This window comes from Pholcus phalangioides, unplaced genomic scaffold (genome assembly GCF_987345545.1).
Source record: "Pholcus phalangioides strain wild (caught in Gottingen) unplaced genomic scaffold, Ppha-v1.0 ptg000011l_1, whole genome shotgun sequence".
Lineage (NCBI taxonomy): Eukaryota > Metazoa > Arthropoda > Arachnida > Araneae > Pholcidae > Pholcus > Pholcus phalangioides.
In genome coordinates this window covers 24,568,495-24,593,702 of record NW_028301604.1, presented here as the reverse complement: position 1 = coordinate 24,593,702, position 25,208 = coordinate 24,568,495, and the positions used below count along the sequence as shown (strand labels likewise).

The following is a 25,208-nucleotide window of genomic DNA, read 5'->3' as shown; positions in this document are numbered from 1 at the left end:
GCGTGTCTAAAAACATTTCATTTCCAACAAAAAAATATGTAGAATATTTTTCCCATTACTTTCCTTGTTAAAGTAACATTAACATGAGGTGAAAGGGGGGGGGGAAGAAAAAGTTTTGCGTGTATCTAGGTGGTTTTACGACATACGTTGTGGGGGCTGACAATGCGCCAAGACACAACGTCCATAGAAATAGCTTCGGGTCAAAAGTTTAGTCTTTCTTTTTAGGAGGCTTTCCTTCAGAGGCCTTTGCTCATGAGATCATTTGATAAAATGGAATTACAGAACCCCCGAAATAATTGTAAAGACAGGAAATTGTCCGGAGACTTTTCATACAAAGAAGCTGCCATTTAAAGCGCAGACAAAGATTTTTTGACCATTCATTGATATTCTTTTGGGTGCTGGCTATGGTGATTGTGTAGTAAATGTAATCCCGGAAGAAGAGGGGTTAAAAAAATATTAGTTCGTCAATGTGGGGGGATACGGAACATCCTTTCCAAGCAAATACAGACAGATAGCCATCTAGCATAGAACAAACTCTCCCCAGCTGGACACTGGGTGGTCTGTTGGAGTCAGAAAATCAAATAAAGAATGATTGCTATATGCGTGGTTTTTTTTATGACTTTTGAGTGGGGGTGCAATGCATTGCCACTGCCGAAAAGAAATAGCAGTATACTATGAAAGCCAGGGAAATCGAATTCCTGTTACCGTAATAATAAAAATAAAAGGAGGAGGAATGGTGTCGCCTGTCTTTAAGGGATATTTGTTAGCCAATATGGTCCTTAAGGCAGAGTCATAAATACAATTCAAACAAATAAAAATAATAATTTGGACTCGTGATTGGATGGCAGGATAGTTCAATGCCTACTGTAAGAATTTGAGTGATTAAAGATTAAATTTAGTACTTGAGCAAGTCTCAGATAATCTTATTAGTTTAACGAAAACACAAGTGAATATAGTGATTTGCGTGTGTGTGTGTGTTTATGTAATTTGTCATAAACTCATAAGAGATTGTGCAACATCATTAAAAGATTTCGAGACCAATGTTTATGTATATATATACGGTGTAATTCTATTGAATCTGACATCTTCTGCAATCTAAAAGAAGGTAAGACTTGTTTGCATTGCTTTTTTCTCAATTTTAATTTAAAATGCGAAATAAGGACTTTAACGGAAATAAGCCCTGGAATTAACAAATTTTCAACTTGATAGATAAATCCCTGGTGCTATGTTGCCACGGTGACTAGAAAATCGGTATTGGCGCCTAAAATTTTCTGTATGTGATTGATAAATTTGAGTTATGAATGACACAATTTTTTTCTGATTTCATGACTTTTTTTGGATTTGCAATGATAAATTGATTAATGTGTGTTTGTTCAGAGCCTTATCAAGTTTGTGTAGTTTGTAGAGCTTGACAATATAGTTCGGGGATTATTCACCTCTACACTTATACGTGAAATACGTATATCATTACACATTTGGACATGTCAAAATCCAAAACATTTTTGTAGCCCTAAAACAGGATGGCCTTAGTCGCAGTAATCTTCATTGCATTATATATGTATCATTGAACATTTAAACACACTCGGTGTTTGCTTTTAGTAAACTATTACTCAGTACAGTGGAACCTCGTTTATACGACGTTGAAGAGGCCATAAAACAGTTGGCTGCACAAAAATGCGAAAATCACACACCTGAAACTTCTCTGAAAGTTACCCCCCCCTCGCCTCATATGATATATCTCAATGAAAATATAAAAAAAGAAAATAATTTCTTTGATTAGGTGTGAAATTTTGTAATATAAAAACCCATAAACGGGGAAAAGTACCCAAGAAATTCAATTTTTTAAAATTATATTACTGCATAACTTACCTAAGAAACTCTTAATTGGCATAATATTACTGTTGCTTCAATCCCAAGAATTCTTATGCTATTCCTTTCAGGATTTAAAAGGAAAAAGAGAAAAACATAATTTCAAGCACATTTAATATTTAAAAATATCTTATTTTCGTCTATTTTGGTCATCGTTCGGTCTTATTTTCGTTTGTTTTGCTGATTGGTTTCTATAATGCTGATACAATGTATTGAGACCTCCTCTAAGATTAACACCAGCAGCTCTTTAATGGTTTTCTAAAAGAAAGAACCGATATTGTACATATGCTGTTCGATACTGACCTATTACCGATACTGTTTACTATTAACAGCCTTGTATCATCCCAAATAATTTCAATGCACTTCCCTACTCTGCAGGAATAATGTTGTGGACATTAGAAGAAAAAAAAATCCTAAAGGGCATATGGCCACATTTTAAATACCTAATTCAAATCCATTTGTTTGAGACTCACTGTGTCTGCTGATTTCTCAGAAAATGCAATGAATTCTGACCTAAGTGTATATATGCATTAAAATTTCTATAGGTGGCTCAATGTATCTCTTCGTATCTGTCAATTTAAAGTTTATGGCTTTTGAGGTCAAAAATTCCACAAAAATTACGCGGATTTTATACATAGGAATAATTTACATAGATTTCAAACATTTAGAGTTCAAGTTGAAGTGAAAATGTCAAATACTGTAATTGAAGTTGCGTGTCGCATAGTGGTCAGTTTTGCAAAAATCGTGACCAAAAAACCCCCCAAAAAAAAGTTTTGTCATTCAACTCTGATTTTTTCACAGATGAAGAGTGATTAAACTCTACCTTCTTGAAGCACTTTTTTTCTTTGCTCATCACGCATCTTAGTTTTTGCCCAGAAGGAGCTTCAATTATACTAAACTTCTTAAAAAATCACTCTTGTTCAGAAATTTTGTAGCTCTTCAGGTAATTTTAGGAAGTTAATTTTTTTTCTTCAAGTGTGTTAGATTTTAATTTATAATACATAATATTAATTAATTATTATAATTAATAATTTATAAATACATTTTTAATTTTGTTTTGGTATTTTTATTAAACAATAAATTATTGTTTCAACCAAATCAAGAATAAGTATTTTAGAAGCTACTGTTAATTGCTCCTGACAACATGCATGAAAGATTTTAGTTGAACAATATCGTGTGGATACAGTCCCTTTATTAGTTATGGTAGAGAAGAAAAGAAGAAAGGGATGGGAAGGAAAAAAGATAAAAGGGCAACTAGATGGGAGATACCTTTTGCACAAATGCTCCGAAGTCCCTATGATCGCAAGTGACACCGTGCGTATTTGTTTATACATCGTGGGAATCCAGGGAGTTGTGTCAGAGGAGATTTATTATGTAGGTTTGTTAGACTGTCCCGTAAAATCAGGGACGGGCTTAAGCATTTTGTGGCCCGGTGCAAAAAAAAATAGCGGTCCCTCTGAACAGGGGTTTTCCAATACCCCAGGGTGGTGTCCCGTGTCCATGGGTGACTCCGGCCCACCAGGTTCACACTGGTGTCAAAAAACGACTGTAAAACTACTTCGTGGTCATAAAAAACATACCATTTGGCAATAAATATGGACGAAAGTGTGCGCTTCCCAGTGAAAAAATTGCAAGTGCTCCCCCAGGTACTTGAAGGTTTTGGGCTCTCAGGGATAGAAAACCGATTATCTACCCAGGCTTCAAATTCTCTATTTTGGACAGAATTTTAAGCTATTGGTTTGTTAAGAAGTTGAAGTCAAAAATGTAATCAAAACATTTTTATTCTCTTTTGGAGCCCCAAAAATTTAGCAGCCCGGTGCGGACGCACCCTTCGGACCTGCCCAAGTCCGACCCTGCGTAAAATACAGGACAGAACAATAATTCTCATATTATTCGGCAATTGGGCGGGGGAGGCGATCCTTCCCCTTGGGACCTATGTTTGGTCCAAGAGATATAATAGTTTTTAGAGATATGACAACGCATTTCAGTATAATTAACTGTGACATTAATGATGAATCTCTACTACAGGGGTCTTTAACGCATGACTCGCGATACACATTCGTCTCTCGGAGCTTTTTGTTATGGCCCACCGGTCATTTAACAATTAATTCTAGAATTAATGAAAGAAATTATTTCGGAATGGATTATAGAAATAATTCTAGAATAAATGAAAGAAATAATTCTAGAATAAATGAAAGAAATAATTCTAGAATAAATGAAAGAAATAATTCTAGAATAAATGAAAGAAATAAGTCTAGAATAAATGAAAGAAATAATTCTAGAACAAATGAAAGAAATAATTTTGGAATTGATTATAGAAATAATTTTAGAATAAATGAAAAAATTATTTTAGAATTGATGAAACAAATAATTTTAGAATTACTGAAATAAGTAATTACATAATCATTTACAGTAATTTCAACACACTTGAAATTTCAGAATAAATTAGTTGAAACAGTAATTAATCAAAGACTTTTCAGAATAATTAATAAGAATTAATTAATAAAATAAATAATATTGGAGTAAATGAAAAGTCTTCAATTATTTTTGTCCCTGTTTGACTCGGGACCCAATTGGCACCTTCTATTCAGATAACATTAAATTATATGAATTGGTAGTCCGCGGGCTTCGTAGGAAGTTTCGATTTGGCCCGCTATGTCTGAAAGGTTGAAGACCCCTGCTCTACTTCGATAACTAGCGGCAATCAACTTAAACTAGAAGAAAGAAAGTGTTTCCCTTCCATAATCTATCAACTTAACTAAAAATTAGGTCCAATAATTTTCACATGTCAAAATGAAATTATTTAGTGATTATTTAATTAAGGAATTGCAGTTTTTAACTTTTTTTGTTACAAAATAACCGTTCCGTGTTTTTGATATGCACAAAATTAAACAGGAATTTTTTCCCATTTTTCTAAAATAAACGGATCAAAAATGGTAATAGGTTAAAAGATTTTCGAAGAAGTCGACAAATATTATGATAAGTGGATAAACGAGAATAATGTATTGTCGGATAATCAGCATGGGTTCAGGAAGGGGAAGTCATGTGTAACTAATCTCCTTTGCTTCTATGATCATGTGACGAAGGCTTTGGGTAAGGGCAAAAATGTACATGTTGTTTACCTTGATTTCCAGAAGGCGTTCGATCATGTCCAACATGGTAAAATCTTGAAGCGTTCACACGAGATTGGAATTGGGGGCAACTTGCTGAATTGGATAGAATTGTGGTTAAGAAATAGGTCGCAACGAGTTATGGTGAATGGGGAATTCTCTGGTTGGACACCCGCCACAAGTGGAGCTCTTCAAAGAAGTGTCCTTGGCCAAATACTTTTTTCACTTTTTTCCGATAAACTCGATCAGGGTATCGATGGGATTACTAGCAAATTCGCAGATGATGTGAAGCTAATGGGGGTAATCGGGAATCAAAGCGATAGGTAGTTGCTCCAGACCAACTTAAACAGGATTGCAGCATGGGCAAATGAATGGAGCATGACGTTTAGCGTTGATAAGTGCATGGTCGCTCATTTTGGTTCAAACAACCCACGGTTCTCTTATGAGTTGAATCATAGGCGGAGATAGACTTGGAAGTCTGGAGGGGGGGGCACGGTCATTATTGCTGGGGGGGGGCAAGATGATGATGATGTCAATTCGTATGTACATTTATACATTAGATCAGTTGACTCCACCTTTGACGCTGGGTGGTGCCCCCCCCCCCCCGTATATCCACCCATGAGTTGAATGGTGTCACTATCCCGGATGCAACTAGGGTCACCGATTTGGGAATTCGCATTGACGAGCGGCTTAGGTTTTCTGAACATTGTTCAGCGGTGGTCAAAAAAGTGAATAGAATGGTCGGTCCCATTTTCAAAAAGGTCTCTTCGCGTTTTCCGTTCTCCTAAAATCATTCTTCCGTTTTTTCGAGGCTTAGTTCGCCTCAACTGGAGTATGCTGTAAGGTTTTGGAGACCATACCTACAGAGGGACATAGACTTGGTTGAAGGGGTGCAGAGAAGAGCTACGCATGTCCTTATTGGCACATGGGGCTTGAGTTATGAAGAGAGACTTCATTTTTTGAATATGTTTACATTGGATGAACGCAGGTGTCGAGGAGATATGATCGAAGTGTTCAAAATTTTCAATGGGATGGATAGGATGGACCATGAACTTTTAGTACACCGCCAATCGACTGCTTTTACAAGGAGACACCAGTATCGATTGGTGAGGGACAATGCAAGGCTATGGTGTCGCAGGGAATTTTTCTCTAATAGGGTTGTTAATAAATGGAATAGCTTACCCCCGGAGGTAGTAAATTGTAACACAATTGGCACGTTTAAAAAGAAATACGATAAACATGTTGGGGTAAATCGAGAAGCTCTGTCCATTCTTAGAATAAGACAACCATAGGTATTCTTTATGGGCATTGTATAATATTTTATCATGTGTATATATTGTTTACAAGTTTTGTTAATTGCATTTTTAATCGGGTTGCTATATTTTTGAAATATATGACATCCATATTTTTATGGGCATCTTTTTCTCAGTCACCTCGTTAGGCATTTTGCTTGTTGTGGCGTTGTATTTGTATTACAAATTACCGAAAATTGGCTGAGAGGAAGGTTTCTTGGCTTCACTGATTTCGGTTTTCAAAATGAAATTCATTGTTTAATTTTGTGGTTTCAGACAATTTAAAAATTAGTTTATATTGAGTGAATAATTTTTTTTTTAGATTACCCATGGCTTCCTCGGTAAAAAAAAAATGCTGACATTACTCAGTCGAGTATCTTGGTTATGGATTCATTCCATCACCACAAGAGAAAACATTGCCTATGTGTTTGTTATGCATGAATACGCTTTCCAATGAAAGCATGCATCCGTGTAAGTTGCAAAAGCATCTGGAATCATCTCATAAAGACAAGAAGGATAAACCATTACAGTATTTTCAAGCATTGAGGGATAAATTTGAAACAAGATCGACAGTAAGAACAATGTTTTCTCTGAAATCGATTGTAAATGAAAAAGGTTTGATAGCCTCTTACGAGATATCAAAACTGATAGCCAAGGAAAACAAACCTCACACTATTGGGGAATCACTGATTTTGCCAGCAGTGTTGGTGGTAATCAAAACTGTCATGAACCAAAATGCTCGTGAAGTTATTGAATCCATCCCTTTGAGAAATTCAACAGTGTCGAAACGAATTGATGAAATGGCAGAAGATGTAGAAAACCTACTCATCTCCTGGTTGAAAACCATGAAATTTGCTCTGCAAATTGATGAATCTACATTACCAGATAACACTGCAATACTGATGGCCTATGTTAGATATTTGCATGACAACAAATTGAAAGAAGAAATGCTATTTGCACGCAAACTTAAAACAGATACTACAGGAGAAACAATTTTTGAAGAGGTTAAAGCATATTTCAAAGAAAAAGATATCCCTCTTCAGAACATTTTAGCCTGTGCTACAGATGGGGCCGCTGCTATGACGGGAAGATACAGAGGATTCATTGCGTATTTGAAAAGTGTTGTACCAGAAGTGTTTTGCATTCACTGCATAGTTCACAAACAACACTTGGTTTAAAAAAAACTGGCAGGTCGTTTGCACAAGTCTATTCAGATCGTAATAAAAGCAATCAACTGTATTAAATCAAGCGCTCTTCAAGACCGCCTGTTTCGACAGCTATGTGAAGACAATGGTGAGGACTTCACACGTTTGTTGATGCATACTGAAATACGTTGGCTGTCCAAGGGTAACTGCCTTTCCCGTTTTGTCACCCTCTGGCAATCAATTGTTACATTCTTCGAAGACAAGAAAATGTGAGACAAATTGATCGCAAATAAGTGTGACATATTTTACCTAAGTGATGTCTTCGAAAAGCTCAATTCCTTGAAAAAATGTTACAGGGTAGCCACTGTGACATTTTTTCGAGCAAAGAAATCATCACTGGTTTTCTAAAAAAGTGAAGTTGTATGCTGCCAATGTTGGACGGTGAGAGTTCGTCCAGTTTCCTTCCTTGGCAGTAATCAGCCATGAACTGAAAGACGATGATGTAATTGTGTATGTGGGCCATCTAAAGCAACTCCATAGTGACATGGAAATTCGTTTCCATGATCTGCTCGAAATGAAAATTCCTTCCTGGGTGGTTAATCCATTTATTGTGGATGTCGAAGATGTTGATATTTCACTACAAGAAGCGCTGATTGACTTACAAAGCAGCATGGCAGCAAAATTATCTTTCGATACAGATAAACACCATTTTTGGAGTGCTGCGTCTAAAAGCTTCCCACAGCTTTGGGATAAAGTGAAGTTATTTTTCATGCCGTTTCTGACTTCTTACCTAGTAGAATCGGGTTTTAATCGTGTGAACAATTTGCTCAGCAAAGCAAGAAATCGCCTCAACATAACGGACAGAGGTGATTTAGGTTTATCCCTCACATCGATAGAACCAGACATAAAGAAACTTGTTTCTGGTCATCAAGCACAAGGGTCACATTGATTAAAAATCATTTATTGCATTTTTTACTGTATTGCATTATCCTATGAGGTCCCTGTACTGTACACCTTTATCTACCTATACGGTGATACTGTGTTTCTCATCAAGCCGCATATATTTTCCCATGTCTCATTTTTTAACCCCATTTTTTAACTTCACATTTTACTGTACTATGTCATTATTGCATCAATACTTTGTGTATCATAATTTCCGCAACATGACATTTTAGCATCAATTTTGTGCTGCTTTTTTTTCTCGCCTTTTCCTACCCACTGCAAATATGTGATCATTCTCTGCAACGTGACATTTTGGATCAACTTTCTGTATAGCTGTTTCTCGAAGCTCCCGGCTTGGTGCCACCCTACTTTCCTGCATGTCACATTTCATGTCGCACATTGCATATAACCATCTTTGAATCAGGTCTTCTGCAAAATGCACAGTTTTTTTCAACTGCTGTTTTTGTGTGGCACTACTTTTTTTTTTTTTTTTTTGCACCACAATCTCTGCATTAAGAAGACAACATGTATCAATTTTTGGTACATCTGTCTCTCGTGGTTCACCAAGGATTGTGACCCACCGTCTATATATAGCTATATTTTATTTTTTATGTCTCTCACACACACACATATGTATGCTTATTTTGGTTTTTTTGCTTCACATTCTCTGCATCAAGTTTTCGTAAAGCCTAAACCTAAGCATTGTCGGACCTAAGCATTGTGCCGCACTAATATATTTTTTTTCATACCGCACATATGTATACATATTTTATATTTTTTTGCATCATATTCTCCACTCAAGATACTCGCTATGAATATTTCATGCAGCTGTTCTCGTGGACACCAAGCATTGTGCTGCACTGTACAGCTTAATATATTTTTTTATACAGCACATATGTATGAATTTTTTTTTACATCACATTCTCCGCTCAAGATACTCTCTATGAATATTTCGTGCAGCTGTTCTCGTGGAAACCAAGCATTATGCCGCACTAATATATTTTTTTAATACTGCACATATGTATATATATTTTATATTTTTTTAAATCATATTCTCTGCTCAAGATACTCTCTATGAATATTTTGTGCAGCTGTTCTCGTGGACACCAAGCATTGTGCCGCACTGTACAGCTTAATATATTTTTTTATACTGCACATATGTATGAATATTTTTTTACATCACATTCTCCGCATCAAGATACTCTCTATGAATATTTCGTGCAGCTGTTCTCGTGGGCACCAAACATTGTTTGTGCCGCACTGTATAGCTTAAGATATTTTTCTATACCGCACATATGTATGCATATATATATATATATATATATATATATTTTGCATCACATTCTCCGCATCAATATACTCTCTATCAATGTTTCCTACAGCTGTTCTTGTGGACACCAAGCATTGTGCCGCACTTTTTAGCTATATTTTCTGTCTCATGTCACGCAGGGAGTGTTTGACTGATGAGCGGGGGGGGGGGGGACTCGTTTGGCCTTGTCACAGACTGGAATTTTTCCCGACACAACCACGTCCTTCGGGAAACTATGCAAAAATCGCTTCGGTGACAGAGCCTGCTAGTGTTTGATTTACTTGTTTAACCCTGTATTGTATAACGTTTACTGTAATTTTTATTACATACCATTATTAATAAACATCATCATTATTAAAAATAAAAATAAATTCAAACATATTTGTTTACATGCACAATATTTGACCAACTATTTTCTAACGGGGGGGGGGGTGAATTATTGTCACAAGGGGGGCCACAGCAATGAAAAAATGTTGAAAGGGGCCCATGGGCAAAATAAGGTTAAGAACCACTGCTTTAATCAACTTTGTGAAATCACCTAAGCCTGGTTATCATGAATATTTAATGCAATCCATTCCTGCATACGCCTTTGCGAGTCGTGTATATACGAACGTCTAGCAACCCTAGAACCCCACCCCCTCATCAATGTTTTCGGCGTTTCTTCGCCAGCTACGACAAAACTTTCCAAAGCAAGCTCTGTGGGCGCACCCCCGCTCGTTGAAAACACGTCCTGCGAATGCAAAACTACTGAACACACTAGTGATCAATATTAAGCCGTGTGCAGAACAGCCACGTTGCATCAGAAGAAAACTCAATCTTAATAGAATGTGCACAAACGAGCCCATTTCTTTACTTCTTAAGCTTCTCCTAAACTAACATTTCTCAAAAGAGAAAAAAAACTACTCAACTTCCAGTTTCACACCCCAACATTATGGATGCTACCAGGGGCGCCGGAAGTCAAAAATGATTGGTATTGCTCAAAGTTTATGGGACATTACTCAGTACGGAGGGTCATAACAACATATATTTCCTATTGACCATACGTCCTTTTTTTGAACTAGTGTGTCCTGTTTTTTTGCTCAATCTGTATTTGATTTCAGCGGTAACGTGTAATTTAACCTACTTTTGTGGAAAAAGATTTTCGCCTCAGTAAAATATGGTAAATCTATGAATGTTTGCCTCAAGATGATCAAAAATTGAGCGTATTTTTTTTAATGAATTAAAATATCGACAGAAGTTGCATATAGCATTTATATGCATTTTCTTTTTATTTCGGTTTGTTTTAAATTCTTTTTAAAGGTAGCGATTCAAATTTTTTTTGGGAGAGATACCCCGGTCTCTCCCACAAAGTTTGGTTCTGCGCACGTTCCTGAGCCTGCGTACAGTATATGTAAACCTATCCTAGATCCTAGCCCTAGTGATTAGCTTTATACGTCATTTTCATGGAAACTGTTGATTTTATGTATTGAAGAACATGTTTCAGTGCTGTCCGATAAGCTTTTCCAGGATTTTTGTTGAACTTGCTCATGTGACTGACAACAAAAGCTATATCGAGCATTGTTGAATATGCAGCAAATATGAGAGAACAAACTCAATTAATTTGGTAGACCATTACTAAGATTCATAAATCCATCCATCCTAATCATCATCCATCACTAAAAGATGTCCATTACTTTGGACATCTTTTCTGTTTTTATATTTGGTCATCGCCTGTGGATAGAATAAGATCTGATTCAAGCAAAGTGGCAACACCATGACATTCAGATATGCCAAAACAAGCAAGGACATCCTCCAAATATATGATTTTTTTTATCTATGAAGATATTTCTGTTCTACCGATCACGAGTGATCCTCATTCTAAAACAGTGGTTCACTTCATCAAGATCTTACATCTTAAACTTTTTGATAAGTGAAGTTTTTGCTTCATTAGTAGCCCCAGTGATTATTTTTAGTAATTTGCCACGATGAAAAATTAGAACTTCATCTACATATATTCCCGCAATGATTGTTTTTCCTTGTGCAATCTTGAAATACTCACAAGAATTATACTTGGGTACAGTAAACTCAAGGTCAAGAATAACATCACGTTGCAACATATATCATTCAAGAATTGCTTGCTTCAAACCATACACATATATTTCATAAGGTGATGGCGTAAGTCCAAAGTTCAGCATATGGACCCACAACATATTTTAAATTGAAGCAGAAAAAGTATATGAATAATCAGCTTCAGATTAACAACACTAACAATTAAAAAGATAATAACAGTTTTATGAAAACAACATTTTTATTTTTTATCTTAATTATAAAATTTACGGTATTGACATTATGATCCATGTTGAGAATATTGCATTAAACTTATAACAATGCTAAACTACTCTGTCTCACTCACCCCTAAAATATTAAAAGAAAACTTTCAGTTATACAAATGAAGTCACATTCACCATCTCCATTTTTTCAATTACATAAATGCACAAAGAATAAGAGAAGAGACTTGCTCTTAACTAATGCATTTGCACTCTTAAAAACTCATGTTCATTTCTTAAAGCTCAAAGCAAGTGTGCCTGAGAAAATCTCCTTTTATTTAACTCATCTTCAGTCTTTGTCTATGGAATAACTCTTCTGATTTCTAAGAAAGGCACATGATTTAAATCTAAAAATATGGTTGGATTATTAAAAAAATAATGTCCTAAAAATGTTTTTAAAATTAGCATGTTTATACGGGTCCATTGGAGGCAACCATTCCAACTGTAAACATCTTTGATTTCAAAGATATCAGGTAAAACAAAGTTGTTGTGGTATGGCAACTTCTCTCATGTTTGAACAAAAATGCAATTGTAAATGATTGCAACTTGCCTGCGTCGTAGTGAGATTCGTGGAGAAATAATTTTGTTATTTCCTGATTAATGTATTTAAAGTTGCCATTTGCCAAGTATTATACTCAGGGCCGGGATTAGGAATTTTGTGGTTTGGTGCAAAAAATATTTTGCAGCCCTTCCAAAAAAATTTTATGCAGTCGCTCCCTAACTTATAAATTTTTCGACTTACTAACATAAATCTTGAAGAGGAAAAAATTGTTCAGAAAGAAGTCATTTTATTACACACATTTTTTCATTATTTCAGGAACACGTCGATAGTTGAGATCATAATCAACAGAGCTCAGAAATTTAGGGACTAAAAATGGTCGAAATAGGCAGGCAAAAAATCACTAATAGTGATTTCTCACTATCATTGAAATAGGCACTAAAAAAGGCATTTATAATTTATGGGAGGAAGGAAAAATAACAACAAACTAGGAATTAAAGGTCCAAAAACTAGCTGAAAAATTGGTTGCACTTAATCCATCTACTGTTCTAATTAGAATTTGTAATAACTGCAATATTATCTAAGTTAAATTGATTTCAAACACAAAATAAAGTATTTGAGGTCCCTCAGATCAACTCAGATTACCAGACATGGAGCCCGAAGGGAAAATGATCTATGGGGGCTCCTTCAAGTTGTGAATAATTCTTGTTTATTTGATGTATCATTTGAAATAATCACTATCGTTTCTATAGTGAAAGCATAGCTATCTTGTTCTATATTGTTGAAAAATATTTACCTTTTTTTATATATTCCCACACATGCAGGACTCCTGCAAGAGCAGGGCTGCGTGTGACTCATCTGTTGCACACCCCTGAGGGTAACTCTGATCAATTTAATTGAATACTAAAAAATTTGTATGTAAAATAAATAACCATGGTTGTTTGCAGTGCATTTATGGTGTAAACCCTCCCCCCCCCACGCCCCCAAAGCCAAAACAACATGGGTCCCCCAGAGCTCTGTCTTCTCTTATTCCGCCTTGGGTGAGTCATGACGTCAACTGATGACCTCTTGGAACAACCATCGGTCAGCTATACATATACAATGCAGTTCCAATGCCTGAGCGAGACATATAATGTGAAGCATGAGGTGAAGCAAAAAGTTCTAATTTTCCTCTGCTTTTCTAGCATGGGCTGCATTCATCTGAAACACAGTGTCTAACACCCATGACCCCCACAAGGGCGGGGCCTACAGGGCTATAGCCGGAGGGGGCAGGCCGATTCTTTTTTTATGCAACAAATTCACTACTTTGGGGCACGAAAAACATCCCAAGCTGGGGGGGCCTTGCTGCAGGATGTGGGGCCATGCTAACACCATCAAAATAAAGTTAACCCATGGCAACACCAAGTTTCCTATCACGCAGATCACTTACTCACATGCAAATGGAGCTGAAAGAGGGAACTTTCCGATGTGAAAATTAATACTGAGAGTTGGAAAAAATTGGAAAAAAAAGCATTTCTTTTGTTTCTCAATGCTCAAAATACTTAAGTTTTGCATATTATGGCCTCTGAAATGCACCAATAGACTTAAAACTATCTTAAAATAGACATTTATAGTAGAAAAAGTTAAAAAAAGGCATTTTTACAGAAAAACTTGAAAATAGGCAAAAAAAGGCATTTATGGCATTTTGCCTGAACTTCCGGGCTCTAGTAATCTAACACGATATATTGAGAGGGAATTGCTTTTTATTAACTTGACAAAATTTATAAATGATTAATATTAATTAGCGTTGTCCACCTGCTTACACTTCATCGTGGCTCAAATCATATTGAACAGACATACATTTCTGACATATACTTTTGAAGTGTTTCATCATCTTTATCAAATATATGTTGCAATTCGATAACATTGATCATTTTTCAAATCTTTTATTGTTGTTTTTGCTTAATGTAAATAGTAGAAGTAAAGGGATCAAATACTGGGATTTCCAAAAATAAAGGAAAACATTCTGAAACATGTTAGAACTGTATTTGAAAACTCAGATTAATTTAAAATTACTACAGTGTATTCCATTTACCACTTAGAAAGTTTTCTCGCTTAGTACGACTTATTTTCGTAATCCTAACTTTTACTAACACTTATCAAAATTTATAGTTTAACACGTAGAAGCCTACAACGTTTTCCATGACCAGTTTTATGAAAATGCTATAAGTGGGACTCGCTGTATATGAGCTCCCCAATGTTTATTGTTTAAAACCAAGGGTTTCTTACCACAAATAAAATCCAAGAATGCAATCTCAATATTTGAATATTCAAATTCGAAATACAAAAAGACGCCCGAATGAAAAAGATGTTTAATATTAACAACACTAGGTGCAATCAGCCTAAACCTCAGACATAATTTATTTAATAGTAGGAAAACAAATTGTCTTATCAGAGAATGAACTACCAAGCAACGTAGCCTACATCCTAAATTTTCAGACCTTTGTGTTCTTAAATGTTTTTATGCATGAACAGAGAGTTCATGGAAACAAAATATCTCTAATGTCGTACTGTAATAAATGAGTAATTAAATTAAGGGAAAAAAGTCAGAGAGAAACGTCTTACCTTTTTTTTTGGAAGTTCAGTAGTAAAAATTGTCAAAATTTAGAATTTATACATGCATATCCATCTTACGGAATATATCAGAGAATGATACAGATAGTGGTGTTTGAAAATTTTGAAGAAGTTCTCAATCCTCCCATATGTAAGGAAACATCATGACAGTTCAGAGTTTCCCAGGAAGGCATGCAATTAACACTCCAAAGGACAGTGAAGTTGTCTCGCTCCGGGGCAGTAGTCATCTAAAGATGTTCATGTCACAGGCTGCTATGGCCAGTGAAAGCACCGCCAGATGAAACTACAAACATTTACCTTGTGCACACTACTGGTACCTCCAGACGAGATGGTAACTCCAACGAGAAGGGAGGTTTTCGAGGGTGAAAAATTACTAGATTTCTTTTGTGGTGTCCCTTTTCGTTTGATGCCCTAAGCATGTTTTTTTTCTCGGTTAATGTAGCCCTGTTATTTCTTTAATCGCAGAAAGAAAGGCCAGACTTTTTTCAGGGGTAAAGAATGTGCCTGCATACACTCTTTTCCTTTTTGAAATAAGCTAATGCCATACCTAATAACACTAAAAATGATATTATAGGGGCTTCAAACTGAAAGCCTCCTTTCACAATCAATAATAGTTTAATGGGGAAAAAATTAAATTTTAATCAAACATTTAAAAAACTTCTGAGAAAGAAAAGGGTTTCTTTTGGAATAATTGTGGCCCCTGAAATTTTGCGGCCTGGTGTGACCGCACCTTTTGCAGCCCCCCCTCGTAAGTCTGGCCCTGATTATACTTTCAATTTGACTTGAGTATTGAACATTTTACGGTAGGAATTGCGCTCATGACAGTGAGATATGGATCGAGATTGAAGCTTGAGATTCTCCAAAAGATATAATCTTGATTATAATGAAACGTTTCACTAGTCATTTAAATCGCATCAATAAGACTTCTGCTTGCCCTTGCTGCTAAGCATGATCAGGATGTTCATCAAATGTATGCTGTGACTGAATTCCTCCATTCAAAGCTGGACAAAGACCAGTATCTACAACAGCTTCAGTTTCAACCTCATTGATGCGAACAGTTTTGTTGTGAGAAGGAATGTTTATTTTCGGCGTGAACATAGCTGTGTTCACCAGAGGGCTTTTTAGTTTTGTTGAACAATTCTTGGTACCATGACCCTCTTTTTTACAAGATGTACAGAACTTCACCTTTTTGGTTTAGGACAATCTCTGGATAAATACTCCTTTTGGTAACAGTTATAACATGCATTATGGTCTGCAGGTTTATCAGTATCAATGTCCTTTCGCCAATGATAATCTTCTTTCTGTGGTTTTTGTTACATTTTTCTCGAAAGTTTTGAGTTGGCGGTCTAGAGCCTTTTGAATATTCATTATTATACACTTTTTTACCAGTGCTCATGATCACACTTTTGTATTCATCAAGCATTTCTGTCAACTTTACCATGGTTGTGATTTTTGACCATTCATCAATGAAATGATTACGAACATCTGTATTCACACTACGTTTCAGTTGATCTGTCACGATAAGTTCTTTTAGCCCCTCGAAATCTTTTATTCCCAATCCCTTATCCATTCTTCGAAATAATTTCTCAATTCGAAACCCCCCCCCAAAGTCCTTCCACGTAATTTCCGAACTCTTCTTGTCGTGTTAATGAAAAGCTGGCAGAATTGTTCAGAACACAATTTGAATCGTCTTAACAGAAGTTTCTTACATAGTCATATTCAGCAGCTTCCTGCTCGGGTTCTCTGGCAATGAGAGCAACAATTTCTGATGGTAATACACTAATGAGATGTGTAACCCAATTTTCTTTCGGGATGGGCATGATCTTAGCCGGAAGCTCAAAAGAGGTCATAAATAAGCTAATATCATTCTTCATATCAAATTTTGGGATCAATTTTGAAGATCTACTTTAAATGAACTATCATTTTCTCTCGCTAGACCCTCACCAATTGAACCTAGTGACAATTCTAACTGCTTCTTTTCCACAATTCCATTCTTTTCATTTCCATTTCACCCTGACGCTTTCTCATCTCCATGTCATTTTGACACTTCTTTTCCTTGCGCTCATCCATCTCTCATTGTATTCTAGTTTCTATAACGGTATCGACAAAGACCCTAACAAATTCTTTCTCATAATTCTTCGAGTTTAGAATTAATAGTTTTAGATCTGCAACTATATAAAATCGGGATCAACTGTTTCCCCAAATTCCTCAGCGAGAATTTTTAAGTCACCTTTTCTCGCTTTCAATACGAATGACATCTTGCAATATTAGAAAAATAATAAGAAGAAAAGAAAATTATCAGTGCTATTGTATTATTGCTGAATAATGATATGAAAGATATATATATATATATATATATATATATATAGCACTAAATTGACTCTGATCATGAAACGAAAATAGTTCAACTCACCACTATACACATTGTGTACAGCAACAATAAACCACTTCACTGAGAAATGAATTTAAAAAAAATGAATTCACTGAAAATTAATCTAAATTTGCGCAAAATATTGTACATCACACTTGCAAACTAACATAACCATCTCTTCATCAAATGTGGAACCACATAATAATGTATGAAATAAATTCACTGAAGATCAATCAGTTTGCACAAAATTTTAAACATCACACTCATGCACTATCACCATCACAACACCTCGACCCATTGGAAACGTCACAGAATAATATACATCATACGCACTAATACCTCGCACTGTATATACTAATATCATGCACTAAATCATCACAACATCAGTTACCACACATTTTCAATAGGCCGTAGAATCACTGGTACATTGGAAACATCGTGGAATCTTTAACCTCAACAGCCATTAGATTACTTCGGGAATCCTCGGGTGACATCAATATCTTTGGTAACATTGGAGACCAACAGAATCATTAATCTCAACAGTGATTAGTATACTTCGGCAATCCTCAGTAGATTTTGGATATCCTCGGGTGACATCGGAAGCAGCAACCAGCGGACATCATCGGCAATCATCAGTAGAAAAGAAGAAAACTTTTTTTTTGTTTTGTCATCTAGAAAAAGACAAACTTCGCAAGGCAAGCTGCTGATTGTGGGCTCTAATTCATAAACATCAACGTGGGGGATATGCATAACATTCTCGTTATCATTATCTATCTATACCACTTCCGAATTATTAGACTAAACGAATGAGACATTTTTAGATGAAGAGACATCATTAATATCAGAGATTTAATTAAATGATTAAATTATATGATACATCAGAGACCCATCAGGAATGAATTTTCTTGCATGTGTCCAGTCTCACACTTCAACATTGAATGATACTACATGATAGTACCACTACAGGCAACTGTCTCTTTTGCTATGCACCTACATCTAAAGAACAGGCGGTATTTGCTAACACTGCATTAAAAATAGTTGTGCTATTCACTGCTCTGTACAAAATCCAGGAATTTATTCTAGCAAGATCTAAGATGCTGTAGAAAACATGGACAGGCCACCTCTGTGATGTTGCCTTCACAGAATAAATATTTTCTGGCCATTTGATTGGCTACATCTATGCCAAATTTTGTTGAATTGTAGTATGAAATAGTTTATGGAAGCTTTTTGGGACTACTACTGTCAATATCGACTGCAAGATGAAGCATGCTTAGTAATGAAATATTTTTATCCTTTTTTCCCTTGATAAATTTTGATTGTGGCACCATCACATTCCAATAGTGATTTTTCATGTAACTGTAGTTTCACTTCTTTTATTGTGTCAGGTACTTCTCTTTGATTTCATCTCACCGTCGCTACTAAGATCATATTTTTGGCTTTCAGAATTTGAGCCAGCTTCAATGTAGTGAAAAGTTGTCAGTTGTGATATTTTTGTCCTTGTTCTCAAATGGCTTGATCAGTTTAATCACTATGTGCTCTGGAAAGATTTGTTGGACACTGATCATCCTTCCCAAGGTATGGAAATCCATACTAGATATTCAAGTTTACAAAGAAAAAAGCTCTACTTGCCGTCATAGGTGTAAAGTTATTCAAAATGTTGGGGGCGCTCAGTTTCAATATAACGAAACCTTGTTTATACGACAAACGAAGTTTGAATGCTCATATGGGTCAAAACATCGTATGAATGCGAAACACGTTTTACTGACATTTTTTGAAAATGTCCCCCTTCCCTTCTCCAGCCATAGCCCTTTTTTAAAGACTTTAATGGTTTTAATTCAAAATCATTGGTTTTCTATTTCTGTGGAAAAAAAATTGTGGTAGGCTGTGTGTCGTGGACAATGCCGCAAGTTTCGATATGAACGCTTTCTTTGTGCCTTGAATCTCGTTGTGTCAGTACTTTCTTTCAAAAAGAACATGCAGACCAGGCTCTATCGGATTTAGCCAATTTTAGCCATTGCCCCTTACCGTGCCGGAGAAAACTTTTATAAACAATACACAGCGTTGTCTCTACTGACAATGATATTTGTATCATCGGATTTGTCTTTGAAATAGCTAATAGACGATACCAATATTGTCTATTTATGTTGCAAACTTTTCGAGATAAAGCGCAAAATAATTTCGCTACGAAAGCGGGACACGAGCCTGGTGTCCAGACCGGGAAAGCTATTTAAACCAGAGTAGTACCCAGGGCAGCAAATAGACGCTTGGTCAGCCGGGGCAAGCATGCTTCCCGGATATTTTGAAGTCCCTTTATAATGCTGAAGAAGAGGTTAGACGGTAAAATTTGTGCCCCCTCTGACCTGGCACACCAGACCAGCCTGCTCTCCCTAGTTGTAGCCCGGGTAGTACCATTAGATTTGTCTTAAAAATGCCTATCATTGGCTTATATTTGCATTGCGAAGCCGGGCCTTTCACATGCACAAAAGAGATTTACCAGGCCACGGGCTTCCAAATGTTTAGAACGACTGACCTATACTACGAAGGTCGCAACTAGATAGGTACTTGGTCAGCACGGAGCAAGCACACATTTTGGCACTCCCTTGTAATGTTGAATGATAGGTAAAGAGAGGAAATCTGCTCCTCCTCTGGCCCGGCACCCGTGGCAGCAGATCCACCTGCTCCCCTCTAGTTGCATCTCTTTCGATGATGTGGGGGGCCCATTGCTGAGAGATACTTTGCAGATAAATTATAGTGAATTTACAGTATATTGTACTGTAACATTTTTAAAGGGCTGTGAATCCCAATCTGTTTGTTGCAGCACTTTCTGGGTGCTGCAGACAGGGCCGTAACTAAGAGTAGATTATTGCTATCGAGTTGTGGGGGCTGAAACAAATGTAGTTCTACATCACCTCCACAGTGTAAAAATCGATGACTTTGAAAGATAGTTTTTCTTTCCCCTAAAATTTGCCGTCCTCTCAAAATTGCAGTCCAGGGCCAAAAGTTTTTGTGGAAACATCAGTGTTTTACACACCACACGTTATTTTTCTGCAATGACTGATGAAATACAATTACAATACAATACAATTACAATATTCAAATAAAACTCAATTTCTTTGAAATTTATTTTTCCTGTTCCGTGGGCCGACAGAGCCATTTGAGGCCCTCCCAATTTTGAGGGAACTGAGCCCCCCCTCCAATAATTTCTGAAAAACAATGCAACCTCCATGGCTCCCACATGGGTTGACATGGTCCCACATAGGGCTGGCAGGGCTCCAGCCCTGGGCCCTTGGATAATTATCATTTTTTATTTTTCATAGAAGAAGAAAGGACCAAAGCACCTCCACCCCATATCGTCTCCAGATGCCATCCAGAGATGCATGCCTTTGGGGCAGCTACGATTGGCACTGAGGGAGAATGATAATTGGAGATCATGTCGTTGTTGACCATGAGAAAAATACAACAAATTGTTAAAAAAAAAGCCAAGGACAAGTCAATTGCAATTTTAAAAAAATATTGAAATAGAATTTTGAGATTTTTTACTAAACTTTTTTTAGGGGGCAATTTTCTTTAATCATAAAAATTGTTTTTCTGAGCCAAATATATAGGAAACATATCCACACAATTTTTTTTGGGGGGTTGGGGGGGGGGGGACTGAGCCGGTCCTTCAAAATTATTGGAGAGGCTTGGGCCCATGGGCCGGATACAAGTTGGCTCCTTGGAATAGAATACTATGGCTCCTTGGAATAGAATACTCTGGCTCCTTGGAATAGAATACTATGGCGTCTTGGAATAGAATACTCTGGCTCCTTGGAATAGAATACTATGGCTCCTTGGACTAGAATACTATGGCTCCTTGGACCTTTGAAAACCGGACACACCCCACTTCACAACTCAGAGATATCAAAGCGTAACCGGAGGACAGGTGTGTGTGTGGTGGAATTTTTTTTCATATAATCAACACTCGACAACGGCGGATCATAATATACAATAAAAAATCAACTATAAAATCAACATAATCTTCTGAAGTTCTTGAGGAGTCGAGGTTCTTGGTTCTGGTCGAGAGGCTCCTGAATATAATAAATATTATAATTCACTTGTTGTTTATTTGATTCTATGTTCTACTCCCACCCCCAGTCAAATTTTGTTGTAAAGAGGCTCGAAAAATGTTTCGGAATCGGTCCTCAAGATCTGTTATGAATGGACATTTAGAATGATGTACTGTTTTCCCAATATTTTTCAAGAAAACATTGGGGGCTAAAAGTTATTGGTTCTCCCGTATATATGGGACTCAAGCATGTACGAAGGAGAGGGAGGATGCATTGCAATGTTTTTTTCAGTAATTACTGGGGGGAGGGCTCAGTTGCCTTACAAAATCTATTGCGGGGGGGGGGGGGGGTTTCAAATAGCCTCAACCTCTAGGTTCTGGCACCTATTCTTCATAGAGTGTATTTTTTTATTTCGGTTTCAATATCATTGCTTTCCAATTTTCAACCTCCCCCCCACCATGCATCTTTGGGCTTCTTTTTGTGAAGGCGCCATGCTTTCCCCGGTCGCAGTGAACAAAAGAAGAGACACTCAGTTTTTGCCAGGCAAACCCCTCCCCACTGAAAGAAACTTCGTCAGCTGTGCTTTCTGGCAGTAAGGATTGCCACTGAGGGAGGGTGCAATTAGGGATTGAACGGCAGGGAAGAAATGAGATAAACGTATTGCCATGGAACAAGAAAGCCAAAGACCATTCAGAGTTTTTACAAGAACTAAAATTTTGAGTAGATTGTTTCCACATTAACTAATTCATAATTAGGACAACTTTTGGTTGAAATTTTTTTTTTCATCATTGCAAAATGAGGAAACCATATTCATACAAATTTTTGGGGGGGCTGAGCCGGGTCTTCAAAAATGTTTGGGGGGGGGGGGCTCGGGCCCATGGGCCGGATACAAGTTTACGCCTATACTTGCTGTTCCTCCATTGAAAAAAGATTATCTCCTCATAAAATAAATTGGCCTTGACCTTGAAGAACCTGTTTTTTCTTCACCCATCTTCATTTACAAATAGATTGTAGAGAAGGAAATCAATCCCAGAAAATTGTACATCTCTTTTTTCCTATGGTATGATACGTTGGATCAAAATGACTCAAACGTGGTTCCAGGTATAAGTGCTTATAGTACTAAAATACGAAATGTGTAGAAGACAAAATTTTCATGAATTATATTCATATGATATCATGAAAAGTGAAGAAATGTTTATCATCTGTGCTCAAGTTTTTGAGATAAATGGAAATGAAGTTTGATTTGGATTGAATTGACCCACTCTGTGGTTTTAGAGTTAATCATGTGACATTGTTCCAGCGAATACTGGCTTCTGTTGCAAAATCCCTATACTCACACCAGTGCAATATGATAATGCGTCAAGAACCATAGAAGTGCTATATGAATCGAATGAAGTAGACAATGAGCTTCTTTTAAAAAACTGTTTTTGAATGGTAAAAAACTGATATTGGAAAATAGCAAATATCAAAATAAAACATTTGCTCTTCTAATCTTTATGTTTACATAAAAATACTGTTAATTTAAGGATGTTTGTAATCATATTATGTAATATAATATCTACAATCCGAGGATGACATCACTCTCCGCTATCCATAAAAAGGTTTTTAACAGCTGGTTGATGCAAAGATATATTTTTGGAAAGAAAGAAAATTCAACTGCCCCTGCGGGAAATCTAACCCACATTCTTTCCGGGTGAACGCCATAGACCACTAGACTACAGAAGCAATGAATATCTCAATCTTTCCATGGAGCTCATGTGCACTGAACAGGACCGTACATGGATGGTCAGACAGGTCCGTCATTTGGGAGGTGGGGGGGGGGTTCTTTGTTCCCCTGGAAAAAGTTGAAATGACGGCCCTGTGGTCAGACTTAACTCAAGCCAAAGCTCACTGTTCCTGACACTGCCACCAGATCAACTGGTGGCAGCTGATGGTGATGACCAGTGATGGTGACTTATCTGAGGACGATGTCACTCTTCACTATCCATCCTATCCGCTATCCTTTCAATATCTATAATGGTCAAAATGACCCCTACCGTCATTCTAGGTAGAACTCTGTTTTATCACTCAACAAAGAAACCTAGATTATTATTATTCTAGGAATTAAAACACCTCAAAAAAGATGAGAAAAGTCATAAAATTTCAATAACCTTCAATAACCTGAGACTAATCAATCAGGTCATGTGTCAAAGTAACTTTCAATCAAAACAACAGCTTCTAAGTGTAAAATGTAATCTTATTTGTGTCATTTCACTTAAACTGCTTCCATCAAAAATGAAATGTTATGGTAAGTGTAGTAGCATGCTGAACCACTTTATGATTTGCAATACAAGCAAAAAGAAGAAAACAAATTTCTAACCCATACAGAAAGGTATATTTCCAACTATTTGCACTGTTGAAGAGCAAAATGAAATGATGACATTTATACTAGTTAAACCTCTCTTTCTCAAAAACTCTATATCTCAAAAGATGAAAAAATCCTTGCATTTGCTGTACTAAATCAATGTATTTTCACCTATTGCAAAGTAATTTTCAAGAAAACGTAATCTCAAAGGCCAAGCCCAATGATAGTGAAAAAGAAAACAAATTCCCTTTCTTTCGTGCAAACCTGTCTTTTCTAGAGGTGAAAGAAAATGATAAGAAAGATGATTCGTATTACAACCCATTGTGTTGATGGATCTTGTCAATCATAGGTGGATGCTACAATTGACGGGGGCGGATGCCATGTGGATGAATTTTTCAGCACAGCAAAAAGTCAGCCAACAGACAAGTCAAAAAAGTAAGCTGCGGGTGTGGAATCAGTCATCTCAGTGATGAAGAATAAGATCTGGTGGTTCGCTCAAATTTCAACAACTCTCAGAACAGTGATGAAGGTGAAATTTCAAAACATTATGGTATTACTGAAAAAACCACTTGAAGCTAAAAATTTGATTTTCTGATCTTGTGGAAATGAATGGATCACTACAAACTTGCAGCACCTTAACTGATACCAAAATTATTGCTGAATGTATGTATTTTCTGCAGCAAACGGAGAAAATAGGGCCCAAAATATTTACAACTCTTGCTGGTATAGATGAAATTGTGAAGGCTCAAAGAGCAAAAAAAAATATGCATCAATCTAAGTTTACAGATTATTTTAAACACAGTATATGTAAATAAAATTGAATTGAACAAAAAAAATGAATGTATTTTAGTGTATTTGCATACAGTGTGATTGAACATACTGACTGTATAACTTGACCAATAATTTCATTGGTATGTAAAGCCCTATTCACATGTACAATAAAACATCCCGGGAAGTTCCCGGTAACAGGGATTTTCGCTACAAACCGTTCACATGACATTAAATTTATGCCGGTAATCCCCCTCTTTCCGCAAGTCGTCACTGGTTACGTAGGTTGAACGGAAGTGATTTATTCAAGATGGTTGACGAAGGAGCTTATAGCAGTTTTCGGGGCGCAAAAGATTATGGGAGAGAAGGTCGGTGTCGACCTCCAATCCACTCCAAGGAAGATGGGCTTTTTTTTATGAGCTTCTCCCCCACCTTTTTCTTCCCTACGAGGGGAAAAAAGTTGTCATGCTGGTAATTATAACCAAAGCGACCCCCAATCTTGCACATGTGAACAGGGCTTAACATGTTTTTCCTTCCTTACTGGAAAAAACATTATTCCTCAAAAACTCTCTATCTCAAATTTTTTTTTGCTCC

General features: G+C 36.6%; 1 protein-coding gene across 5 annotated transcripts in view; it reads right to left on the bottom strand.

Moving 5' to 3' along the window:
- Positions 1-25,208, bottom strand: part of LOC149080260 (uncharacterized) — a 178,841-nt gene that overhangs the window by 54,920 nt on the left and 98,713 nt on the right. The window lies entirely within an intron of this gene.